Source organism: Paroedura picta, chromosome 8, assembly GCF_049243985.1.
Source record: "Paroedura picta isolate Pp20150507F chromosome 8, Ppicta_v3.0, whole genome shotgun sequence".
Lineage (NCBI taxonomy): Eukaryota > Metazoa > Chordata > Lepidosauria > Squamata > Gekkonidae > Paroedura > Paroedura picta.
The window spans coordinates 88,690,394-88,700,385 of NC_135376.1; the positions used below are offsets into that span (position 1 = coordinate 88,690,394).

The 9,992-nt window shown below is 45.2% G+C and overlaps 1 pseudogene across 1 annotated transcript; it reads left to right on the forward strand.

Annotated features, from left to right (window-relative positions):
• Positions 1–353: 353 nt before the first annotated feature.
• Positions 354–9,070, forward strand: LOC143842695 (plasma membrane calcium-transporting ATPase 1-like; annotated as a pseudogene). The gene is made up of 5 exons (XR_013233299.1): positions 354–484; positions 2,756–2,889; positions 4,956–6,520; positions 6,677–8,317; positions 8,683–9,070. The product of XR_013233299.1 is annotated as a plasma membrane calcium-transporting ATPase 1-like (transcript).
• The last annotated feature ends 922 nt before the right edge of the window (positions 9,071–9,992 follow it).

Below are 9,992 nucleotides of genomic sequence, written 5' to 3' on the forward strand. Positions count from 1 at the left end.
TGTTGTTCTTAGCAAACTGTTGCTATGGGAAACATGAGTGTTTTGACCCCGTCCCCTCATAGAACCTAACTTTCAGGACTATTTGAAATTCATTCCAGGAGTGGAAAGGTTCTCTATGCTTAAGTGTGTTTGTTACCAAACTGGTGATGCACACAGATTCATAAACACCATGTATTTTCATTGGCCGCTGGTAGCATTCTGATTCCAACTCACATCTTGCCCTAACTGCCACTTTGATCACTTACCAACTAATGGTGGGAAGTGGAGCAGCCCAAGATACAGGGCTAGTGTCCACCCACCCTTGGTCCTAGGCCAGAGTGATTCTGAGTGTCATACTAGGGCCCACGGTTTAGACAGCCAGAAATCCTTCAACCTATGTCTTTTGGAGACCATTCTTCAGCCTACTTTGTACTGCAGGAAGGTTTGGTTTTCCCATTCTTATTTCTTGCTCTGGGGTCGCCAACCGAATCTATATCTGAAAAAGGTAGGTCTTGTTTCTAACTGACAGGTCTTCCCACCTAATTTGTGTTTGGATAGGTAACTAGTTCTTTGACCACCAATTCCATACCTAACTAAATCAGACAGCAGGCTAGTTGTGGTGATCTGTTTCTGATCCAGCTTCATGTAGTAGTTAAGAGTGGCAGCTTCTCATCCGGTGAGCCAAGTTTGACTCCCCGCTCCTCCACATGCAGCCAGCTGGGTGACCTTGGGCTAGTGTCAGTCCTGATAGTGCTGTTCTCACATAACATGTTCTCACTGAATAATTCTTTCAGCTCTCTCAGCCCCGCCCACTTCACAGGGTGTCTGTTGTGGGGAGAGGAAAGCAATGTGATTGTATGTCTCTTTGAGACTCCTTAGGGAAGTTGAAAAGTGGGGTATAAAAACCAACTCTTCTTCTTCTGAAAGCCCCCAAGAAGGGAGGGGCGATATAGGGTTGCCATTCCAGGTTGGGAAATACCTGCTGAGTTTGGGAGTGGAGCCTAAAGAGGGCAGAGTTTGGGGAGGGGTTTCAGTTGGGTATAATGACAGTGATTCCACCTTCCATTCTCTCCAGGGGGATCAATCTCTTGTCACCGGTAATAATGGGAGATCTCCAGCTACTGGTTGAAGGCTGGCAGCCCAAATACTAGCACAAGCCTTGTAGGCTCCCAACGTTTTCTGGCAGGGTTCTAAACCCATCAGAAGTACCGAGCACAGAAAATTTTAACAGGTGACACTTTTCTGGTCATAAAGATGCAGTGAAGAGTGACATTTTAACTGCTTAAATGTAATTCTGTCGGACAGCTTTTAAAGGCACCGTTGCCAGAAAGATACAACACTGCATGGCTATAAATTGTATCAGCTGGGAAATTCCTCACACTCCCTTTTTCAGTAGACATGGGAGTTGCGAACTTTATGTCCAGTCTTGGCATCTGTGCTTTTAACAGCATCATCTTCAAACATTCCCCAGTGGTGGTAGACTTCATGGACCATTTCTTGTATATTGAGCTGCACAGGAACATGGAGTGAGGGCCTCTGAGGCATGATGGGGAGAGGGTGGGCTTACCTGTCCCCCTACAGTTTTGCTTTGTAGATCACACACAGAAGACTCTAGTAGTTTCAACCATTTCTAGAGTTGCCAACCTCCAGGTATGGCCTGGTGATCTTCCAGAAGTAATCTACAGCTGATCTCCAGACTACAAAGAGCAGTTCTGCTAGAGGAAACAGGGGCTTTGGGGTGTGGAGTCGATGGCATTTTGCACAGCCAAGATTCCTCACCTCCCCAAACTCAGCCCCAAATCTCCGGGTTCCACCTGGTGGTTTGCAAGAAGTTATGGAACTTTCTGGAAACAGATACAGAAGATACTCTAGCAGGGTGGCCAGATGTTCACGGAGTACAATCAGAAATGTTCCCAAAGATTATACAAGTAAAATTATAAGGTCAACAGTTAGGAATGTTACAAGTTCAGAACTATGTCTTAATAATGGGTCCTCTGTATTGTTCTATAAATTTCACTGTAAACCGCCTTGAGCTGCAAGGGGGGTGATATAAAAATGCAAATAAATACATTAATTCCTATGAGCCCCTGCCAGCATGGTTCTAGCAGGAGCTCATGGGAATTGTAGTCCATGAACATGTGGAGAGCCACAGTTTGGCCACTTCTGCTCTAGAAGAAAAATCTCTGAATACCATCAAAGAATTATGTGCATTTCTGCAGTGATCAAGGCTTTTAATGCTAGGGTTATGCACGGCTTTTCTTTAGGACAAGAATTTGGTTTACTGAAGCCTGCTTCTTCAGTGTTTAAAAACTGTGGCAGGGCCTACAATCCGATTGTAAGCAGCATTCATTGGAGTCCAGGGCCTGGAGAGGGGCCTTCAATTTAAGATTCGCTTCCTGGTAAGGGAGACGGAGGACGAGGGCCTGCTCTCCCGGCTGGGAAGAAGTGGGCTACAGACATCTATGGGCCCTTGGGTTAAGCAGCCGGACAGTTGAGGGGTCAGGCCCCCGCTCATGCCAACCCCCTCCTTCAGGGGTGGCATTCAATAAAAGGCTGTGGCCATGTTGACGCCAAAAAGCCAGTACGTCTTCATTGGCAAACTGTCACCGTTCTAATCAAGCCATGACATTCTTCGGCTCAGTGCTGTCTCCCTGTCAACACAATTTGGGATATCTTAATAGTCTTAGCACTCCTTATAGTCTTGAGACTCCTTATCAGTTACAGGTATTTAGTTTAGCAAAACAAATGAATGGTTTTTGTGATTTGAATTTTACAGACTTTGGTCCTCATAGTGGAGGAGAGGTCCACTGAGTCTCAGCAACTGCGACTGTGGCGAGAAAAGCAGCCAAACTTACTGACTAGCTGCAGTGAATAAAAATCAACCAAACTCTTCCATTTGTTTATCCAGAGGTACCTGTTGACTTTCATTTTCCATTCATACCAAATAGGCCTTTTTAGGCTTGGTCTCTAAGGCTGGGGCGGGGTGGCTGATACTCCATTCACATTGCTCCATAGAAAAAGAAAAAGAAACTTGACTGTGTCTCGCTATCTACAGACTTACATTCTGTTTGGCAGAATTTTCACTTGGTACTTCCTGCAACTCCAGGCCCCTTGAGGTTTTCTTCCATAGTTCCTACATAATTGGCCTGCTTGTTGTTGTTGTTGTTAGGTGCAAAGTTGTGTCCGACCCATCGCGACCCCATGGACAATGATCCTCCAGGCCTTCCTGTCCTCAACCTTTCCCCGTGGTTCATTTAAGTTTGCACCTACTGCTTCAGTGACTCCATCCAGCCACCTCATTCTCTGTCATCCCCTTCTTCTTTTGCCCTCGATCGCTCCCAGCATTAGGCTCTTCTCCAGGGAGTCCTTCCTTCTCATGAGGTGGCCAAAGTATTTGAGTTTCATCTTCAGGATCTAGCCTTCTAAGGAGCAGTCAGGGATGATCTCCTCTAGGACTGACCGGTTTGTTCGCTCTGCAGTCCAAGGGACACGCAAGAGTCTCTTCCAGCACCAGAGTTCAAAAGCCTCAATTCTTTGATGCTCGGCCTTCGCAATTCATGGTATCTGGTTTCTGGAGATCTCCCACTGTTAAAATTTAACTCCAGACAACCAAAATTAGTTCCCCCTGAGAAAATGGTTGCTTTGGAGAGTGGACACAATGGCATTATACCTTGCCCCAGTCCCTCCCCTCCCTAAATCCCGCCCTTCTCAGGCTCTTTTCCAAAAGTGTCATTATTTCCCAACCCACACCAGTTCTAGCAACCCTCGTCCTTATCCAGAAAGGTTTACGGTAGAACAAGATGGTGTTAGCCTTCTATGAGGTTTTTTACTTATTTATTTATTTGGCACACATTTGGCATGATGTGGGAGAGGAGTTCCAGCATCCGATTTCTGGATGTTCTTTACTTTCAAAGTATAATCAGCAAAACAACAAACAAGTTGATCCCACACCAGTTCTTACCTCACTGAAGGCTTATAGATCCAGTTTCCCTACAGGTGATGTTGAGTCCAGCATTAGACTCACAAGCTGGGTCAGCTCCACTACTCTACTCAAAAGAAACAGTAGAGGCCAGGTAGTCACTACTCTAGCCTGCTGCTTTCTCAGCAGAGGGGAGGCTTTGGGCTGACAGGTGTGCACTTTTGCCCCTACGGTTACGAAAATCCAGGCGGGACTTAGAGACCACCCAGTTGAGGAAATGGTTTATTTGGATGGCAGAATCTGTAGCATTATATCCCGCTAAGATCATTAAATGAATGTTTAAAATCCCTAAGAGACCAGTTTCATTCAGGACAATTGTGGGGTGGTGAGAGAGAATGGGATTCTTCCATCTCACCCGTCCTCCCATAGTGCTTTCCAAAACCAGTGATAAAATCCCTCAAAATGGCTGTGGGAGCAGTACTTTGCCCTATTTTGGAGCTGCATGTGCTAAATGAGAAAGCGAGTTGAGTCCAAGGAACCTGAATCACCAAAATCTACAATTTCCGGGGGGGGGGGGGGGGTTTAAAAAAAACTATCCATAAAACAGCAGCTGACCATTACAAAGCTGATAAGATTAAACCCCTAATGCGAAGATGAGTACAAAGATGTGTTCTTTTAGCCTGGTGGCTAAAAGAAAGCAAAGTGGTTGGCAGGTGAGCCTCAAGGAGGAATGTGTTCCAAAAGCAAAGTGCCAGCACAGAAAAGAGCCCTGTCTCTAGTCACTGCCTGCCTCACCTCTGAAGAGAATGGCACCAAGAGCAGAGCTTGAGAGATTGATCTCTGAGATGAACTGAGTCTTCTAAGTCTCCTGAAGTCAGTTGGATTAGAAGGGTAAAACTGCTTTGAATGCCACTGAAAGTATACTTGGTAGGCAGGCTATATCTTCCCATGTGGTGTGCCAGAGAATGAATACAAGCGCTCTTATGGATAAATCTAAGGGAAAATGTTTTAATGTTATTGTTGTTGTTGTTTTTAAATCTGATTTTTTTATTTACAGAAAGTCAGAATGAAAGTGGCTCCGGACCCACAAGGAGACTTCAAGATCACTCTCCAAGAGCTACATAATTTGATGGAATTACGAAGAAAAGAGGCAGTTAACAAAATAGAACAAGATTATGAGGCAGTCAACAAAATGTGTACACTGCTGAAAACATCTCCCACAGATGGGATAATCGGCACTGACATAGAAATAGCTCACAGGCAAGCTGCTTTTGGAAAGAACTTCATACCGCCAAAAAAACCAAAAACATTCCTAGCGTTAGTGTGGGAAGCACTGCAGGATATGACATTATGCATCTTAGAGGTTGCAGCCATTATATCATTGGGGCTTTCTTCCTTTCATCCATGAGGAAGGCATGATACGGCATGTCATGCAGGTTTCTCAGGAGAAGCAGCAGCTACAGATGCTGAATGGATAGAAGGAGCTGCCATCCTTTTTTCAGTCATCCTTGTAGTGTTAGTCACTACAGCTTTCAATGACTGGAGTAACGAGAAAAAATTCAGGGGCTTGCAACATTGCACTGAAAGTGAACAGAACTTCAGTCATTAGAGGAGGAGAGGTAATCCAGGTGCCAGTGTCTGAGATAGTGGTTGGAGATGTTGCCCAGATCAAGTATGGTGACCTTCTACCAGCTGATGGCATTCTTCTCCAAGGGCATGACCTAAAAATAGATGAGAGTTCCCTCACAGGAGAATCGGATCTAGTCAAGAACTGTTTGACAGAGGATCCCATATTGCTCTCAGGTACCCATGTGATGGAAGGCCCTGGAAGAATGCTTATCACAGACGTAGGGGTAAACTCCCAAATAGGGATTATCCTCACTTTACTTGGTGTAGGGGAGGGCAATGGAAAAACCAAGCCAAATGACAAAAAGCCTAAAATAACAGATGAGGAAATGGAGCTGGGAATATCCGAAAACAAAAAAATGGAATACGAGCACAAAAAACCCACACACAAAAAAGAAAAATGTGTTCTTCAGGCAAAACTCACATGATTGGCCGTTCAAATCGCTAAAGCAGGTCTGGCAATGTCTGTCATCACAGCTGCCATCCTAATAGGGTCTTCTGTTATCGAAATTTTATTATTGAGAAGCGTACTTGGACTGTTGAGTGCACACCAGTTTATATTCAACATCTGGTGCAGTATTTTATTCTTGGACTTGCAGTCTTGGTCGTAGCAGTGCCAGAAGGCCTTCCGCTTGCCTTAAAAACCTCACTTGCCTACTCTGTGAAGAAAATGATGACAGACAATAACCTAGTGCGGCATTTGGATGCCTGTGAGACTATGGGTAATGCAACAGCCATTTGCTCAGGTAAAACAGGGACTTTAACCATGAACAGAATGACAGTGGCTGAAGCCTTTATTGGTGGTGTCTATTACCTAGCTGTTCTTTCACCGAAGGGAATTCATCCAACTGTTATGAATTATCTGCTGAAAAGAATCTCTGTAAACTGTGCTTATACTTCTAAAATAGTGATTCCCAAGAAAAGTGGTTGCAGCCCCCGTCATATTGGCAATAAAAGTGAATGTGCTTTGCTCGGCTTTCTGATGGAATTAAAACAGTGTTATGAGATGGAGAGGAATAATAACCAGAGGACACACTGTTTAAAGCAGGGGTAGTCAAACTGCAGTCCTCCAGATGTCCATGGACTACAATTCCCAGGAGCCCTTGCCAGCATTCGCTGGCGAATGCTGGCAAGGGCTCCTGGGAATTGTAGTCCATGGACATCTGGAGGGCCGCAGTTTGACTACCCCTGCTTTAAAGTGTACACCTTCAATTCGGACAGGAAATCGATGAGCACTGTTTTGAGAAACCCTGATGGGAGTTTTCAGATATTCACCAAAGGCACTTCAGAAATAATCCTTGACAAATGCAGCCAAATACTGAATTATGGGGGAGAGTCTGTACCTTTCACACAACAGGACCATGAAAACATGGTAAGGAATGTGATCACACCAATGGCCGCCGAGGGACTCCGAACCATATGTCTAGCTTTCAGAGAGATATCACCTTCCGAATCAGAACCAAACCGGGACAATGAGCATGAGATTATCAGGGACCTGACATGCATCGCAATTGTAGGGATTGAAGATCCAGCGAAACCAGATGTTCCCGCTGCAATCAAAAAATGCCACAAATGCCGGCATTGTAGTGCGCATGATCACGGGGGATAACATTGACACTGCTCATGCAGTAGCTAGAAAATGTGGCATCTTGCACCCTGCGGATGACTTTCTGTGCCTGGATGGAAAAGAATAGGTGAATCCGGAGTCCTGAAGGAGAGATTAGACAAGAGCTGATCGACCACATCTGGCCTCGGCTTCGTGTGCTCGCAAGGTCCTCGCCAACCGACAAGTACGTCTTGGTGGAAGGAATTAGTAAGAGCAACATCTCAGAAGAAAGGCAAGTGGTTGCTGTGACTGGTGACGGCACTAATGATGGGCCGGCTTTTAAAAAAGCTGACATTGGTTTTGCGATGGGAATTGCTAGGACAGATGTGGCTAAGGAAGCCTCTGACATCATCCTCACAGATGACAACTTCTCGAGCATTGTGAAAGCGGTTACGTGGGGAGGAATGTATTTTGACAGCATTTGCAAATTCCTTCAGTTTCAGCTCACCGTCAACATAGTAGCAGTACTTGTGGCTTTTGGAGGTGCCTGTGTCACCCAGAATTCCCCTCTGAAAGCTGTTCAGATGCTTTGGGTCAATCTCATTATGGATACGTTTGCTTCTCTTGCCTTGGCCATAGAAAAGCCAACGGAAATTCTCTTGGAATGGAAACTATACGGTAGAAAGAAAACCCTCATCTCCCGTACAATGCTGAAAAACATTTTGTTCCATGTCTTTTATCAACTTGTAGTTATCTTCGTACTACTTTTACAGGGGATAAATTCTTTGATATTGAAAGTGGACGAGACGCACCCATCCAAGGCGCACTGAACCAACACTACACAATTATATTCAATACATTTGTACTGATGAAGATTTTTAATGAAATCAATGCACGCAAGATCCACTGGGAAAGAAATGTCTTTGAAGGGATATTCACAAATCCCATCTTTTGTAGTGTGATTGGGGGGACATTTGCTTTACAACTCCTCATTGTTCAGATTGGAGGTACGCCCTTTAGCTGTGCAGAATTTGAGTTAGATCAGTGGCTCTGGTCAGTCTTCCTTGGTATGGGGACACTGATATGGGGACAGCTGGTCATCAGTATTCCAGATAAGTTTTTGCTGTGCTTGGGGGAAGTTGGTGAAGGGCCATCAAAAGAGGAAATAACTGAAGCAGAACAAGCTGAAGAATCGACAGAGGTCGACTATGGCGAGTGGGAACTGAATTGCAGTCATGTTTTATGGTGTAGGGCGGTGGTCCCCAACCACCAGGCCGTGGCCCGGCACCGGCTCCCTCTCCCTGCCCCCCCCCGCAGTAAGAAACTTCCCAGGCCGCAAGCTTGCGGCCTGACAAGCTTCTTACTGTGGGGGGGGGAGAGGGAAGCAGGGCCGCGCACATGCAATGTGCATGCGCGGCCAGGCTGCCCATGCACACATGCACAATGCGTGGCGAAACCACACATGCGCTGCACTTCTGCGCACGTGCGGAAGTGCCACGCATGCACGTTTTTGGCCACACATGGCGCATGCGCAGCCACGCATGCACTGCATGCGCGGCCGGGCAATCACCCTCCCTGCTGCCGCCAGTCCACAGCCTGTAAAAGGTTACAGACCACTGGTGTATGGGGCTGTCTAGAATACAAACACAGTGTAAAGTAGTGAAGGCTTCCTTACATAATGAATCAGCAAACAGCAGAAAAACTGTTCATTAGTCATATTTGGATTTTTTCACAGCCACTCCTGAGCCTATCCAGCTTTTATCTGTTCCCAATAAAACAATTTTAAAAGATTAAAAAACAAGTAAATATTTTAAAAAATATTTTTTAAAAAAACATAAACATAAAAAAAATTAAAAGTTCAGTGGTTCTTAGAACTATAGAAGTATAATTAGTCAATTAGTCTATTATTTTTGCTCCCACTTATTTCTGGCCAATTCTTGTTGCTTAATTAAGGGGGAAGTAGTTTGTACAAGTTAAGAATTGAAATGAAAAAAACAAATAACACTGAAAAACATCTTATAAGTTCATTGTTTCTTAGTGATTTTTCAATAATAAGATTATACAATGATAAAAAAACTGTTTGCTAAATTCTGTCTTTATTCTTGTTGCTTAATTAAAGGGGGAAGTAGATTGTACAAGCTGTGCATAGGAAGAGAGATGTTTTTGGCCAGAGTCTACCAACTGAAACCTGGCTTGCTCCACCTTCCCTTCTCCGCCGCGCTGCCTCCAGCCCTTGCATAAGTCACCCAGAATTTCTAGTGGAGTTAGCTTGACAGGTAAGTAGACAGTGAGACTTTGGGGGAAACTAGGTGATCCACTTTTATTAGACTTGGCCTTGCAGACAACATCAGGGACTGCAGTTGCCAACAGTAGGCCTCAGGCATCACCAGCCAAGCAGCCAAGGAGAGTCTGGGGCCATGTGCATTCCTTTTGAAGGTATGCATGTGAGGGGAGAAAGCTTTCCCTTCAGCCTAACTGTTTCAGATGAGCTGTAATTCCAGGGGATTCTCAGACCCCACCTGGAGGCTGGCATCCATAAACCTTAGTGGGATACAATGCTACACAGTCACCCCTCCAAAGCAGCCATTTTTGCCTGGGGAACCTGATATTTATAGTTTGGAGATGAGCAGGAATTCCAGGAGATCTCCAGGACCCCCCTGGAGGTTGGCTGTCTCTGGTCTGAACATATTCCTTGAAGTCTGGAAGTGGGGCCTCAAAAGTAAGTAAAGCCCCCGCAGCCACCTAGCACCCCTTCACCTATGTCAAGAAAACATTCCCTTAAAGGAGGTAAGGTTGCCAGATTGGTGCAGGTTCATGTTCTGGAATTCCACACAACTTAGGTGTTCATAAACCTGACTAGGGTCAAGACTGCTATGCACAGAGAGACCTCCTCTCAGGGTTGCCATATTCCAAGTGGGGCAC